Source organism: Phyllostomus discolor, chromosome 12, assembly GCF_004126475.2.
Source record: "Phyllostomus discolor isolate MPI-MPIP mPhyDis1 chromosome 12, mPhyDis1.pri.v3, whole genome shotgun sequence".
Lineage (NCBI taxonomy): Eukaryota > Metazoa > Chordata > Mammalia > Chiroptera > Phyllostomidae > Phyllostomus > Phyllostomus discolor.
Window position 1 is genome coordinate 3,605,944 of NC_040914.2, and position 12,829 is coordinate 3,618,772.

Below are 12,829 nucleotides of genomic sequence, written 5' to 3' on the forward strand. Positions count from 1 at the left end.
AACTGCGATCTAGAAAGCCCTCCCACTCAACTCATAGTGCTCTGTCCCTTCTCTAAACTCTGTTGGTATGTTGGCATGTCTCATCTGCGGATCTTGTGGTATCTGTGTTCATGGGTTTTGGGCTTCTTTCCAAGCTCCCAGAGCATGGAGTGTCTTGTGTCATGCTCTGCATAAGGTGTGTGGTAGGAGCAGCTGTTAGCACCCAGGAAAACCTTGGCATGTTCACCCACCTGGGAGGAACTGTCCTGAGAGGGGGCAGTAGGACAGACACATGATTAAGTCAGTAAGACCAACATTATCATTCTGTGGCTGTAATTTCTCAAAAAGGCACATGGCATGTCATGGAAAGCAAGTTTAGGGCAGGACCAAGACAATGTCAAAGAGAAGCACAGAGTGCTTTGGCAGATACATCATTCAGTCCTCAGGGCAGAAATGACCAAAAAATACTGTACATGCTGGAGATAATACTTTTTAGCTGTGGGACCTTGAGTAAGGTCTTAGACTTTCTCAGTTTCCTCACCTGTACAAGGGAGATGATAATAGTATCCACCTATAGGGCTACTAGGGGCATGAAGTAAGTTCAAACATGTAAAGGACAGAGTGGTGTCTAACACCCAGTAGATGTTGGCTGTTGTCATTTGACACACAGGTCCAGGCATGAACCCGCCTGACCCCAAACCCAGTGATGACTTAGTGTGATGATGAAGCAAGCTGACTATAAAAGGGAGCCCAGACTACAAAAGGGAGCCTATTTTCTAGGGTAAAATTAACACCTTGAAGATACAGTTACCAAAAGAGAATGACACTTTAGATATTTCTAAAGCTAGAAAGAAAAAACATAACCACATTTCTGTTTAACTAAAATTTATTTAGCAATTCCATGTGCTATGTCCTGGCAGTGTAGAGACAGTTCAGGCACGGTCACTAACTCTGATGACTTAGAGTCAGAGAGATGCACACTTTCATTATGTTCGAGTAAGGGAGAGACAGAAAAACAGTATTTTGAGAACATCTCCCAGGTTGAAGCAGATATTAAAGAGCAAAAGAATATTAAAAATTTACATGAAGCTACAGAGATTCAGCTAGGACATTGTTGATTCAAGGATACTGAAAAAACGTGGTTTCTGTCTTAGGGGAGGCTGGCTGCCTGTCAAATGAGGACAGTCTGCTGGTGTTTTATATACAACATGAGCAATTTGGCAGCTGCTCCTGGGCCTCTCTGGTCTGAGGAAGAATTGCTCTTTGTCTGCTTGGCAAGGTCAGGGAGCAGCTGAACTTGGTCTGAGGCATCTGCAGCAGAGCTGCCCAGGTGATTTGAAGGTAGCAGACACTGGCACAAACATGCAGGTTATCCATGATCTGGGAGAAGGGAATCTCCCATCAGAGCTGAGACAGGTTTGCTCTCTGTCAAGGTGACTAATAAAGTATTCTTTGACACCCACATAACAGTTTACATGTCCTTTACTGCATGGGAAACGAAAAAAAGTCTGATGTCACTGACTCTGTAGACTCCTTTTCTTATAGAAAGTGATTAATCATTGAAGAATAAGAGGGGGAACATCTGATAAAGTTTTTACTTTCAGTCATTCCTGGTGTGGCTCAGTAGATTGAGCAACAGCCTTTGAACCAGAAAGTCATGGGTTTGATTCCTGGTCAAGGAGCATGCCTGGGTTAGAGAGTGTGGGAGGCAGCTAATTGATGTTTCTCTTGCATGTGTCTCTCTCCCTCTCTGTCTTGTTCTCATTCCCTTCCTCTACAAACAAATAAATAAAATCTTTTAAAAGATCTTTTTTACTTTCATTGTGGTGAGCACGTCCTTGGGTGCCGTATTGAACACTGCTGGTGCATTGACCTGTTTTAGATATGCACAGCAGCCACCAGGTTTGCACAGGTGATACCTGCCAGCACTGCCTTGCAGCCCTGGATTCTTGCCCTGGGGCAGGGGCAGGGATGCAGGTGGTTGCAGTTCAGCACTCACACGTGAGCAACTTGAAATATAGGGAGATAACATCTCCAGGGAAACCCTTAACTCATGGGGGTGGGAGCCAGTGTGTGAAACTTGCTCCTTTCTGTCCTGAGGAACACACATTTTATCAAGCTCCTGTGATGGCACCATGGAATCTAGCTGCCTGTGTCTGAGGTGGTAAACAGCTTCAGATGTGCTGTCCCTTCTTCACTCCTCCCTGCATATCTGTGGACCTGTGTATCTGCCACCTATGAACCCAGCCACAAGCCCTGCTTTCTCAGGCTGTGGGCTCCATCTTTTGGGAACCTGGGCCAAGATGGGTCTCTCTGATGTCTTTACCACAGAGGGCCATTCCTTTCTTCTCCAGTGGAGTTTCCCTACGTCACAGTTGGAGTCTTCTCTGTCTTAGGAAGTGTTTTTCCCAGCTTGGAATATGGATATTTACAGAGGAGCTTTGGAGTTGGAGATGGGAAGTGCCTTTCTCTACCAAAAAAAAAAAAAAAAAAAACCCTCAGTCTTCGTGGTGTTAGTCTTTCTGTAACCTCCATGAAGCCAGTTTTGAGATGGAAGGTTGAATAGGGACCCATATGTTTTAGGCTCTGCTGCCAATTCCTTCCCTGGTAAATCAAATTTTGACGTTGCTTAGTTGGTGGCATATGTCCACAAAAGAATATAAATTATATCTTTTTAAATTTAAAAAAATACCCTTTATACACAGGCAATGGAAATAAGACATGAATGAAAAATAAATTTGAGCCTTTTACAGAAGTACTGAAGCAAATATGTGTCACTAAACACACACTGGGCCTTTGATAAAAATCGGTAAGGCAATTTTTAGGTGCCTATTATAATAATACTAGGGAGTTTTAGGTTCACCCCAACTTCTTGTATTGACACTGCAAGTGCATGAGGTAGACCCATCCTGGTACCTGGTGTTCCTATTAGCTGTTTGAATGATTGCATTAAATTAAAAATAATAATACAGGATTTGCCCTGGCTGGCATAGCTCAGTGGATTGAGCATGGGCTGCGAACCAAAGTGTTGCAGGTTCGATTCCCAGTCAGGGTACATGCCTGGGTGGCAGGCCATGACCCCCAGGACCACACATTGATGTTTCTCTCTCTCTTTCTCCCTCCATTCCCTCTCTAAAAATAAATAAATAAAATCTTAAAAAAATAAACAAAATAATAAAGGATTTAATTTTTAAATTTACACATAAAAAATAAAGTACTAAATGGCAAAACCAAAACCAATATGTAGTAGGAAGTTAGATAGGCATGAGCAGAACATGGACAGCAGGCCAGGTACAAAAGGTCAATAGGGCAGAAAAGCCCCAGGTGCCTAGCAATGGGCAACACAAGGGTATCGCCCCAGGGGTGACATTCTTCCCCTAGCATATCACTTGTCACTGGTCATGCAGTTCACATCCTCCCCTAACCTTTCCTCCCCTGGCATGTCGACAGTCATGCAGTAGACCCCCTTAGAGAAGGAACAAGGGGGCCAAAGAATAGCCTCAAATGACTTCCGTACAAACCCTCGAATGACCAGTCCCTTAAGCATTTAATCTTCAGGACCATGAGTTTGTGACCTGCATCAAATGATCTCAGAAGCAGAGCCTTGGTCTGTTGACCACAGAGACAGAGTTTTGGTCATACTAGAGAGAACATCTAGGCCTCAGTTATGTTTCAGCTCCAGGCCAGAAAAGTAGCAAGGCCAGGTGGATTGATGCCATGGCTGGCATCAGGACCAGCTTCAATGACTAATGACCCTCCTGTTGCTGACCAATCAGTAGAGACCGTGACCCTGAAGGGACACTGGAAAGCTGATGAATATTCTACTGAGATCATCCCCTGAGGCCTCCCTTAAAATCCCCACCTTTAAAACCCTAAAGATGAAGAATGAAGCATGGCCCCCACTCTCCAGAGCATACCGGCTTACATCTTCTTTTCAAGTGTGCTTTGCTTCCTTTGTCCTAAGCCTCAAGGACCCTTCTTTTGCCTCTGTAATTGGTTCCCTGAGCCCGCACAGCTTAGCTGCCTCACTTCTTCCATGACTCACTTCTTCTACCTTTGTGATTTTCTAAATAAATTTTTGCTTGTATTTGAGTCTTGGCTCTGAATCCTTTCTTAGCCAGAACTCAAGTACCTAGGTTGCTGAACTGAGGTCTGGTCTAACTCTGCTGGTTAACCTCTGGTGCTATTTTGCTGCCAACAAATAGATGAAAGCTACCCTAAGCTACCACTCCTTCTAAAATTTCAGGAAAATTAATTCACATAAAAATAAGCAAGTGATTTAGGTCAAATTCCATACTGTTATTATTTTTAAAGAGTGATTAAATGGCTGAATAACCTACTTCAGACAATAAAAACACACATAGACATGATCACAAAACAAATCCAAACTGTAGCCTTCTATTTCAAAATAAGGTAAAGCACACTAACAAAATCATATAAGACATGACATTTTGATTTTCTTAAATCAAAATTAGAAAAACAGAACCCTTCTAAAAATCAAAGAAAAAATGTTAGAAGTGAAGACTAAACTAGAAGAAATATAAGCACAAATAAAATGATAGATAATGTCTTGAAATAGTTAAAAGGAGGCAAATGTTAAAAAAATAAATGAAGAGACTGTATTTTAGAGGAACTAACAAATATTGAATGCAGGCAAAGATGGTCTAACATATAAGTAATCAAAATACCTCAATGGGAGGACTAATGCAAGGGAACAGGACAAACATTTTAGAGAAGTTCCTGATATTAAAAAGTATTTGAAAAGGTACATTGAAAGAGGTCATTGAGACTATTGATCAAGAATGGATGTTATTCAAGAATGACCAACACCAAGACATATTTGGTAAAATAATTGAACTTAAATGAAAATTCCTTTTGGCTACCTAAGAAAGTAGAACAAGTGAATTATAAGGGGAAGTCAGAAAAATGGATTATTATGTTTAAGATACTCAAGGAAAGAAAATATGAGCCAAAGATTTTATGAGACCCAGGAGAACTGAGCCTCAAGTGTAAAGATTACTGTTATCAATTTACAAGAAATCAGAAAATGCTTCCATGAACACTTTTTGAAGAATTTACTAGAGAAATAGCTCTGGACAATCAAAATGACTACAAAGACACCAATATAAGGACTGTTGGTGAACACTTAAAGATATGATTATTTATAGATCTTTTTGAAAATATATTTTATTGATTATGCTATTACAGCTGTCCCATTACCCCCCTTCATTCCCCTCCATCCTGCACACCCTCTCCCACCCACATTCCCCCCTTTAGTTCGTGTCCATGCGTCCTAAGTTCTTTAACTCCTACATTTCCCATACTATTCTTGCCCTCCCCCTGTCTATTTTCTACTTACCGTCTATGCTACTTATTCTCTGTACCTTTTCCACCTCTCTCCTCCTCCCACTCCCCTGTTGATAACCCTCCATGTGATCTCCATTTCTGTGGTTCTGTTCCTGTTCTAGTTGTTTGCTTAGTTTCTTTTGGTTTTGTTTTAGGTGTAGTTGTTAATGATTGTGAGTTTGCTGTCATTTTACTATCCATGTTTTTTACCTTCTTTTTCTTAGATGAATTCCTGAATATTTCATATAATAAGGGCTTGGTGATGATGAACTCCTTTAACTTGACCTTATCCGAGAAGCACTTTATCTGCCCCTCCATTCTAAATGAAAGCTTTGCTGGATAGAGCAATCTGGGATGTAGGTCCTTGCCTTTCATGACTTGGAATACTTCTTTCCAGCCTCTTCTTGCCTTCAAGATTTCTTCTGAGAAATCAGCTGACAGTCTGATGGGAACTCCTTTGTAGGTTACTGTCTCCTTATCTCTTGCTGCTTCTAGGATTCTCTCCTTCATTTTTACCTTGGCTAATGTAATTATGATGTGCCTTGGTGTGTTCCTCCTTGGGTGCAAGTTCTTTGGGACTCTCTGAGTTTCTTGGACTTCCTGGAAGTCTATTTCCTTTGCCAGATTGAGGAAGTTCTCCTTTATTATTTGTTCAAATAACTTTTCCACTTGTTGCTCTTCCTCTTCTCCTTCTGGTACCCCTATGATTCGGATGTTGGAACATTTAAAGATGTCTTGGAGGTTCTTAAGCCTCTCCTTTTTTTGAATTCTTGTTTCTTCATTCTTTTCTGTTTGGTTGTTTATCTCTTCCTTCTGGTCCACTCCATTGATTGGAGTCCCAGTTTTCTTTCCATCACTATTGGTTCCCTGTGCATTTTCCTTTATTTCACTTAGTGTAGCCTTCATTTTTTCATCTAATTTGTGACCAAATTCAACCAATTCTGTGAGCATCCTGGTCACCAGTGCTTTGAACTGTGCATCTGATAGGTTGGCTATCTCTTCATTGCTTAAAAGTATTTGCTCTGGAGTATTTGATCTAGTTTTCCATTTGGGCCATTTTTTTTGTCTTGTTGTGCCTGTTACATATGAGGGGCAAAGCCTTAGGTGTTCGCCAGGGTGGGGTAACCCAGTCCCAGGGTTGTGACGCTGTATCTGGGGGTAGGGTCCTAGAGGGAACAGCGGCACTTGCTACACTCTTTGTCAGACTTCAATCCCTTCCACTGCTTTCCCCCCAAGCACCCTGGGCCTTTTTGGTGCTAATCCCCATGTGGGTGGACTTATGTACATTCTAGGACCCTGTGGGTCTCTCCAACAAACTCTCCTGTGAGGCTAGGAGTATCTCCCTGTGCCACAACCCCCACAGGTATTTTCAATCAGTGCCCCAAGGCTCTATTTCCCGGCACTGGGACCCTGGGTTGTGCGCAGTGCCTTGCTTCACAATTGCCACCTTGCTGGGTCTACTGGGTGCCACCCTGCACCCAGGGTCTGCCAGCTGCCACCTGCATGCCCAGGGTCCACCAACCCTGTGGTCTTGTGAGCATGAAATGCCTTACGTGCCTGGTCCCACTGCTCTTTGTGCTATGACCCCTCTGCGCCCAGTCACCCGACTCTGCCCCTTCTACTGGTCTAGATGAATGTGTCTATTTTAACTCCTTGGTTGACTGACTTCTATACAGTTCAGTTTTCTGTCAGTTCTGGTTGTTATTCTGTTTCTAAATTGTTGTGTGTATTCTGTCTCTATCTTGGTTGTGTGAGGAGGCACAGTGTGTCTACCTATGCCTCCATCTTGGCCAGAAGTCTCTATTTATAGATCTTTATAGGGTAAAAGGAAGAGGGTATGGTATATAATGGCTGTGTGCTCTGACACTGTCAATATCATACAACTATTAAAAAGGGGGAGAAAAGGGGACTTCTGGCCAAGATGGAAGTATAGGTAGATACACTGTGCCTCCTCCCACAACCAAAAGAAGGACAACACCAAATTTAAAAACAAATAAACAACCAGAGCCCACAGAAAATTGAGCTTTATGGAAGTCTGACAACTGAGGAGTTAAGAAACATTCATTGAGATCAGTAGGAGGGGCAGAAATGGGAAGCTGGGTGGTAAGGACTCATAGCAAGGCAGTGGCTGGAGGATCAGGTGGTCCCACATTTACATGCACATAAACCAGGAGGAACAATTGGGGAGCAAGATAGACTGCACAACCCAGGGTTCCAGTATGGGGAAATAGAGCCTCAAAACCTCTGACTATAAAATCCTATGGAGATTGAGGCAGTGGGAGAAACTCTGAGCCTTGCAGGAGAGTTCATTGGAGACACCCACAAGGACCCAGAACATTCACAGAACCATCCACCTGGGAATCAGCAGTAGAAGGGCTCAATTTGCTTGTGGGTAACAGTGGAAATGACTAAAGTCAGCAGAGAGCTGAGCAAGTGGCATTGTTCCCTCTTTGACCCCTTCCTCACATACAGTGTCACAATGTAGCAACAAGGGTTGCCCCACCCTGGCAATACCTAAGGCTCTGCACTTTACTATGTAACAGGCATGCAAGACAAAAAAAAAAAAGCCCAAAAGAAAGAACATATCAAAGTTCCAGAAAAAATACAACTAAGTGATGAAAAGATAGCCAACCTATCAGATATACAGTTCAAAACACTGGTAATCAGGATGCTCACAGAATTGGTTGAGTATGGTGGCTAAATGGAGGAAAAAAAGTGAAGATTATGAAGAGTGAAATAAAGGAAAATACACAGGGAACCAATAATGATGGGAAGGAAACTGGGACTGAAATCAATGGTTTGGACAAGAAGAAATAAACAGTCATCCAGAACAGAATGAAGAAACAAAAATTCAAAAAAATGAGGAGAAGCATAGGAACCTCCAGGACAACCTTAAGCATTCCAACATTTGAATCATAGAGATGCCAGAAGGAGAAGAGGAAGAGCAGAAATTGAAAACTTATTTGCAAAAATAATGAAGGAGAATTTCCCCATTATGGCAAAGGAAATAGACTGCCAGAATCCTAAAGAAGATGGACCCAAGGAAGCACACACCAAGGCACATCATAATCACATCGCTCAAGATTAAAGATGAGAGAAACTTAAAAGCAGCAAGAGAGAAGGAGGCCGTTACCTACAAAGTAATTCCCATAAGACTAACAGCTGATTTCTCAAAAGAAACCTTGCAGGCGAGAAGGGGCTGGAAAGAAGTATTCCAAATCATGAAAGGCAAGGACCTACATCCCAAATTATTCTATTCAGCAAAGCTTTCATTTGGAATAGAAAGGCAGATAAAGTGCTTCCCAGATAAGGTCAAGTTAAAGGAGTTCATCATCACCAAGCCCTTATTATATGAAATGTTAAAGGGACCTATCTTAGAAAAAGAGTAACATAAAACTTTTGAACAGTAAAATGGCAACAAACTCTCAACTATCACCAACTGAAACTAAAAAACAAAAACAAACTAACCAATCAATTAGAACAGGAAGAGAATCACAGAAATGGGGATCACATTTCTGTGATCAGTAGGGTTATCAGTGGGGTTTTCAGTGGGGAAGGGGAGAGGGAAATGGGGGGAAAGGTACAGGGAATAAGTAGCATAAATGGTAGGTAAAAACTAGACAGGAGGAGGTTAAGAATAGTATAGGAAATGGAGAAGCCAAAGAAAATGTATGTGTGAACCATGGACATGAACTAAGGAGGGGGGCATGGAATGTGGGTGGAAGGCAGTGTGTAGGGTGGAGGGAATAAAGGAGAGAAAATGGGATAACTGTAATAGCACAATCAATAACATGTAATATTTTTAAAAGGGAGAAAGGAGAGAATATATACAAGGTATTTTTTAACTGTTCTCAGTGATTAGGTTGGGGGTGGTAGTATTTTTAATCTGTGACCATTGTGTGTTTAATGTGGGATAAAGAAAATGAATGATTATGAGGTGTTCTAATTACCTCATGCTTTAGAGAACCAGGGAGCCCAGACATTGATGTAACACAGAAGAGATTGTGTTAAAAAAAATAGTAGCCTTGAGTTTAAATGAGGAGTTACTAGTATGAACTCATAAGCCATTTTATTTTTAAAAAATGTTACATATGCATGTATGTGTATATATATATGTATATTTCTAGTTCTGATTAATGAAAAGGCCTATCTAGCAATGAGTATCCCCAGTGCCCAGATTGTAACCTTGTAATATCATTTCTCACCAAAGGAAACCAGGGCTCTTGGAGAAATGGGTGATTCCAGGTCTGGGGCAGAAAATGTACAAAATAAATGGAAACATCTTGCCATACCAAATAGTGAGGAAGCTACTAGAGAATATAAGGTCACGTCAAAAGCACTCAGGAGCTAGTTTTATTTTTACATACTTCTTTAAAAAATATTTTTCAATTACAGTTTACATTCAATAGTATTTTGTATGAGTTCAGGTATACAGCATAATGGTTAGATAATCATATAATTTTTGAAGTTCCTCCCCACACCAATATTTCCAGTACCCCACCTGGCGCCATACATAGCTATTATAATATTATTGACCATATTCCCTATGCTGTATTTTACACCCCCGTGACTATATTGTAACTACCAATTTGTTCTTCTTAATCCCTTGATTTTTTTCATTCACTCCCCCATCTCCCCCTCCTCTCTGGCAACCATCAGTATGTTCTCTGTGTCTACTTAGGAGTTAATTAAAAAATTTTATTGGATAAATTTGGCACCATTTGAACTACAATAAAAAACTATTTGTTATGGGTCAAAACATCAAAATATGTTTAAATCTGTGAGTGTATAAATACAAATGCAATTGGTCATCTTCAGAGAATGACCAGGATCCAATGTATTATCTTGGAATGGGTAATAAAGAGACAGATTCAGGCATTTATCCTGCTTTTTCTCAATCTGGGCCAATGACAACCAAAATGTAAGAGGGAATACATCTCTTCATAAAACTCTTCCAGCTAATAAATAAAAAAGAAATGAAAGAATTATAATATCAACATTGTAATGGATTTAGGCATTGTGTTTTGACAGTTGCTGTCATCACACAAAGGGAGGTCATCAGACTTTATGTGTCTCCTAATGAAAGACCTCAAAACCAACTGTGGTATTACCAAAGGGATTGCACCTGAGTCTCATCCAGCATGTCTAGAGTAGGGGTGTTCAAACTTTTGGTGTCTCTAGGCCACATTGGAAAAAGAAGGGTTGTCTTGGGCCATACATTAAATACACAAACACTAATGAAAACTGATGAGCAAAAAAAAGGTTTAAGTAAATTTATGATTTTGTATTGGGTCACATTCATAACTATCCTGGGCTGCCACGTGGCTAGTGGGCCATGGGTTGGATATCCGAGCCAGCTGCCAATTTGCAAGAAATGCAGAGGAACACATTGAATTACAACATGAGTATCCATCAGGCTAGGAGAAATCTATAAGCCAAATGTCCCAGGTTTTCAACAAATAAATTGTAATGGAAAGAAAGAGATGGATAGGGATCTGTGTAGTGCAGGAGGTCAAGCCTGGGGATCTTGACCATTCAAAATCCACAAGGAGGACTAGGTGGAATAGACATTCCCTTAATTACTCATGTTATATGGAGCTCTGATGACAGCCGGTCGGCGAAGCAGAACCGCAACCCCATATGTCCAAGACTTGTTTTAAGGGGTCCCAGACAAAGGTGGCATGTGTCATATACATGAGTCTAAACTACATTACCTCAGTGTAAAGAAAAGGTGAAGACACAATCATAGCACAGGAAGCTGCTCCCAAAAGGTGATAAGGAGAAAGTTATAAGCCATTTCCAAAACAACACACATTCCTTCTGACCAGACCCCTGATCGGATCTCAGTCATGGGAGGCAGAAGGGCCATATCCATTGACCCCACACATGTAAAATTAAGAAAGACCTAAAAGGCATATTTAATTTTTTAAAAGGGCAAGACAGGGTATACACTAAGGGCACACATTTGGTGATAAAATCACTCACACACGAAAAGCAAAGAAGTAATTGCTGTAAAAAACCCCCCAGAATATTGGTTGCTTTGGAAAGTAGGGGGCAGTTGTCACTGGGACAAGCATTTCTGGGGTCACTGGTACATTTATATTTCTTGACCTTGTGGTATTTATAATGTTTTCTTAAGTAATAATGTTTATTTTACAATTAAAAGATTAAAAAAGAGGTAAAAGTAGTGATAAGTCTATTAAAAATACCCATACCTTAGAAAACTTGCATAGTGATTTTGTTCTATTAAGCCCCTTCTTGGGGGATTTTCTAGGTTCTAGTCAGACTTTCAGACCCCCAAGACCCAAACCAAGCACACTCAGCACTATTTACACACTGCAGGGAACAAATCTTTTTGCCTCCCTTCCCCAACCAGGGAGCAAGCTGACATTCCACCTTGATTAAGTTTTCAGGGGGAACCCAAGGTCAAATTTGTGCCCAAGGTCAAATTTGTGCATAACAAAGGTGAAAGATTTTTTGTTTGTTTTTAACCTGTTACTTATACCTTCTAAGAATTAGAGAACTCTCATTGTTGCATTTATTTTCACAACATGCCTTTGAAGGTATCTCATGTATAAATAAGGCAAGTATCAAGGCCTCTTTCAACTCTGGTTTGGTATTTGAGGTAGCAGTATATTATCTTCCTTATTCTTCACATGGAGATAATATGACATGGGGGAGGGGGTTAGTGAAAATTTTCAGGTCATACAGGGAGTTGGAGGCTCTGCTAGGCCACTTGACAAACACAGTGTTAAGTCCTCTGGTTTGGTTTCTGTGCCATCTTAGAAATAGATTTTATTTATATTTTTTCTTTTGTTGCCTTCCTCCCTTGTCTTTTTGGCAAGGACTGGGAAGAAGTACATCATGTCTGAGTCATAGTCATTAAAGGTAGAGTGTATTCAAAAGTGGTTTGTCCTCTGATGTAAGTCCCTAAAACAGCAGAAGAGGTTTTGACAGAACTAGGACATGGGAGGCAAGAAGTCAATTAAAGCTGATTTTTTTCAAGAGCCACATAAATGTTATAAAAGTGCCACATACTTGAGCCATTTTAGCAGTTTTCCATCTGCTTTTGTCTCAAAAAGAGGGAAGTTTTTCTGGCATTTCTCTGAATTGTCTTAAGTGACTTTTAGATCATCACAGTGAGTGGGGCGCTTCCAATCCTCAATGTTCCAATTTGATTCTGAAGTTTAGAACAGGATGCACTAATTCATTTGGTTAGTTTTGCCCCCTTTTGGCTTGAAAAATAAAAGAATGTGAATTCTTTCACTTGGCAGAGCAAGTAGCATTGTGGATTGTCCTTCAAATAGGTTTTCCACAGGCACCAATCTCTTCTTGGGCATGAACAGGCTGTTGTTGAACAGACAGACACTTAGGAGATTCTATAAATTGAATCTTCCATCTTCTGCTAATATGGCTTTTGGCAATAAAGCCATTATCATGAAGTGCCATAAAAGACATCTTTTTTTTTTTTCATCTGTTGCCTACTCAGCATGGGGTTCATTGC